This window comes from Triticum aestivum, chromosome 7B (genome assembly GCF_018294505.1).
Source record: "Triticum aestivum cultivar Chinese Spring chromosome 7B, IWGSC CS RefSeq v2.1, whole genome shotgun sequence".
Classification (NCBI taxonomy): Eukaryota; Viridiplantae; Streptophyta; class Magnoliopsida; order Poales; family Poaceae; genus Triticum; species Triticum aestivum.
In genome coordinates this window covers 431,129,580-431,133,747 of record NC_057813.1, presented here as the reverse complement: position 1 = coordinate 431,133,747, position 4,168 = coordinate 431,129,580, and the positions used below count along the sequence as shown (strand labels likewise).

The 4,168-nt window shown below is 42.3% G+C and overlaps 1 long non-coding RNA gene across 3 annotated transcripts; it reads left to right on the top strand.

Annotated features, from left to right (window-relative positions):
• Nucleotides 1–634: 634 nt before the first annotated feature.
• LOC123160986 (uncharacterized) lies at nt 635–3,122 on the top strand. Of its 3 annotated transcripts, none has more exons than XR_006480478.1 (3): nt 635–1,045; nt 1,183–1,602; nt 2,028–3,122. It is a non-coding gene; the product is annotated as an uncharacterized lncRNA (long non-coding RNA). The 3 variants fall into 3 exon arrangements; XR_006480479.1 differs by having other exon boundaries at nt 1,183–2,438; nt 2,559–3,122; XR_006480477.1 differs by having other exon boundaries at nt 1,183–3,122.
• Nucleotides 3,123–4,168: the final 1,046 nt, after the last annotated feature.

Here is a 4,168-nt window from a genome sequence, read left to right as displayed (position 1 = left end):
CCATCGATCGATCGCTCGGGTTTAGTAACACGTAGCCTGCAGTGCAATAGCTCGGGTTCAGTTAGAGCCCAATGCCTCGCTTGGGTTCAGTTAGAGCCAACGCCTCGCACACACACGCACGTATGTGTACAAGAGAAACGCGCATCGCTCGGCCCCCGACCACCCACCTTCACCGGGAACTCGCCGAAATTTTCCTCGCCCTCGCTTCTACCACGGTTTTTTCGTCATGGACAGCCCAAAGAATGTCATGCAACTACATCTCCGGCCCGCCCAGGACAAAATGCCCATTTTTTGTCATAGAAGTCGCACCACATCTATGATGATACCGGGTTTTGTCACAATTATCGTCATAGAAGTGTCATAAATATGACAGGAAAAAAATTCGTTCGGCCCAAAATGTCACGGATGTATCTTTTTTTTTAATGCACTATCCTATTTCTTTAGACATGCAGCCTATCCACCTCAGCAGCGTTGCCACATCATCATTTTTTCTTAATTATTTTGATCATGCAGCTCGTCATGTCAGCGTTCTTTAAAAAAACGTGTAATTGAACTCTCTGGAAACCGAAGAGGCCTCTTTGGTCTTCCATAACCGAAGAGTTAGCGTACAAACCGATAAAAGGAAGCCCGACAGAAGCCCATCGCACCATCTCTTCGCATCTCTTGGCCCTCAGAAAGAATTCTCTTCGCATCCTTCCCTGTATCATCGCAGCAGCCAGGGCGACACGGCGCCATCAACCACCGGGCGATGACCCGCAACCTACGGTAGATCAGGTGCAGGATCGCCACCACCTCCGGCTGACAAGGATTGAGTTCCATGGATCCAGGCGCACCGGCCAGATCCACCGTCGAGGGGACGACCTCCACCACGGCCCTGCTACCCTGCATCCTTGACGCGCCCAACCCCGGCCACCTCGACGACTCCGCCTCCTCAAGGACGACCTGCACCACCGTCCTACTACCCCAGAATCGATGCTGCCGCCGCCTCTCGGCGACATCCCCTACCCCAGTGGAGCGGCATCGCTCCCATCATCTACAACATCAGGTTGGTGTCTGCTCCTTGCTATGAAAACATGTCATGCTGGCCATGTAATGTACAGTAGTCCGGCATTCCTCTTACAGTATTGTTCTTCAATAGCACATGTGTTGTATAGATTACTGATTAATACACTATTTTTGCAGATCCGTTCTCTTTGTCCTGAAGTTGGCTGGGGACTTTCCACATGGCAAGTTTCATTGGATGTATCAAAGATAGAAATGAGTGGATTTGGTGTCATACCACTCATGTTTTGGCACTGTACCGACAAACTTTGAGTCTACATTGCCATCTCAAAAATACATGGGTAACATATTAAAGGTGCATTCATGTCTTTTTATTTGACACCATGTTGATAATATCATTTTTTTTAAAGAACTATCCTTGAAGTGGTCAGAGCAGTACCGTGTGTGCCGTTCAGTCGCCAGGTCGAGCTGCTGAGCTAGATCATCATCTTGGATCACGTGCCTCCTGCCTGCTCGTGTTTTCAGCCATCGCGCCACCTGCCGGATTTTTGTGGCAACTCCTGTTAGGCATCCTCTCCTGAATCCTCATATAACTCATAGGTACTCTTCGTTCAGTTTGTTTATTACGTGAGATCTGAAGTCGCAATTTCAGTTAGCTCGGAACTAGAAATTCAGTTATCATGAACAATATATTCAATTAGAGCAAAATGTTCTTCTCCTCTATGATTTTCTTGAATGATTTCCTAATTAAGTTACCACTGATTACCTCAACCTGTTACGTCTTGAGGAAGCAAGCCGGTCTGACACTAATGTGCCACTTTACTTGACTGGTTGTCACTGAAGCTTATATATTACTATTTCAGAAATTAGCTGAGCATTAATCGACAATGACGATGTTTTCCGTACATAACATAGGTCCTTTCTTTTCATCTATTTTTTCATCACGGACTAGGTTTTTCTTATGGGTTAATCTGGAGTTCATTTTTGTATGCTACATATTTTATTGCCTTTTTTTATTCTTTTAGGCAACACACAGACACACGCACACTATGAATATTAGATGGAGTGGAGAGAGCAAATGGAAGAATCACTGAGCAAAGGAATACTTAGAGCACTATCATGTTTTATCAGCTAGAGCGGAGATGACAAATGGAAGAATCAGAGTGAAGGAAAACTGAGAGCTCTATGATGTTGACTGAACTTCAGATGGCCGCTTTATTAAAAGATTTTTTTTTTCATATTTTGCATCTAGGGCAGCGCTACAGAGGTATAAGCTTAGTACTAAACTGGTATTATGCATCTGCATGATTGTATATCTGTCTCTTAATGTATGAGAAAGCTCTTTGATCTAAACAAAGGCTACAGATGGTACTTTCAGCATTTTGAAATATTCCGGAGGATATATGAAGCCTATCCTAGCCAATCGATTCTCCATAGTAATTCACACTTACTTTCAAGGCTATTTTCAAATTGCTTTTCAGATGGGAAGTGCAAAGCCCACACTTTGCTCTTCATAATAATCTCTCTGACAATGTGTTCTTCTTTGTTGCGTGCAGAGCATGGGACCGCGTCCATGGCATCATATGTCACAGGACAACAAACGGCACAAGAGATCATACGAGCAGACATTCCCTATGGCATCTCAAGAGACTAGCGATGTCCGAGTTACCTGCTACCCATTGCGATGATCCCATCCAGCAGGCAGGCGGGACTAGCATCGACCGGGTGAGTGGCAACGGCGACCGGTCGGGCTGGGCGATCAACTCAGTTGAGCTAGGATACAACCATATAGCCACAGGGACAGTTTAGTCCTTTCACGAGCCTGCTTATGTGAGAAGAAAAAATGAATAAAAGAGTTGCTAATGGCATAGTAATCAAGGTGTTAACGATCTAAGTGGCGATTTTACGGAGTCAACATGGAAAGGGGCAATTTCTCAAAGTCCCATGAAGGAGATGTCAAAAATCCAAATACTACGACACTTAAAATATTAGCAACAATCGATGTACTCATTTATCATGGATGGTTATCAAATGCAGTTCAGAGAGGGTAAGGTGCTTGGAAGGCTGGAAGTATGTAATACAATTAGCTTATGTGTGATCACTTACCAAATTTTAGCTTATCTGTGCCTTAGCAAATTTCTGGTAAAATAACAAATGGAATGCATAATATTAAATCATGTTCTTACCAATTTGCATAAATAAAATTAGTCCTTTTCATGAATATTCTCATGTGAGCTCCATTATCCAGTGGCTTTATTAGATGAAAAAACAATCATCACTAAGCAAGTATGTCAGAAGAATATCTTATATCATTTTTGATTAGTTGCTTGCATGTGTTTGTTGTCTTCAACCACATGGATTTGGATCTTGGTGCTCATCTTATGCAAGTCATACGGGATTACTTATTCCCAATATTGTGTCAATTGCACTGTTTTCATCTTAAGATCATATATCTATCATGTAAACAAAGTTATTCCATTTATGTATTACCATGTGCATATGACCAAGAGTTCCCGCAGCAATGCGTGAGATATCATCTAGTATTCATAATATTGATGCCAAAAGATGCAAAGTCGACAATGATAGTGCAACATACTTGTGGCACTGCCGTTTAGGTCATATTGGTGTAAAGCGCATGAAGAAACTCCATGCTTATGGGTTTTTGGAATCATTTGATTATGAATCATTTGATACTTGCGAACCGTGCCTTATGGGCAAGATGACTAAAACTACGTTCTCCGGAACAATGGAATGAGCTAATGACTTATTGGAAATAATACATACCGATGTATGCGGTCCGATGAGTGTTGAGGCTCGTGGCAGGTATCATTATTTTTGACCTTCACAGATGATTTGAGCATATATGGGTATATCTACTTAATGAAACACAAGTCTGAAACATTTGAAAAGTTCAAAGAATTCCAGAGTGAAGTGGAGGATCATTGTAACAAGAAAATAAAGTTTCTACGATCTGATAGTGGAGGTAAATATTTGAGTTACGAGTTTGACCTTTATTTAAAATAATGTGGAATAGTTTCACAGCTCACGCTACCTGGAACACCATAGCGTAATGGTGTGTCCGAACGTCGTAACCGTACTTTATTAGATATAGTGCGATATATGATGTCTCTTACCGACTTATCACTATCATTTTGGGATTACGCAT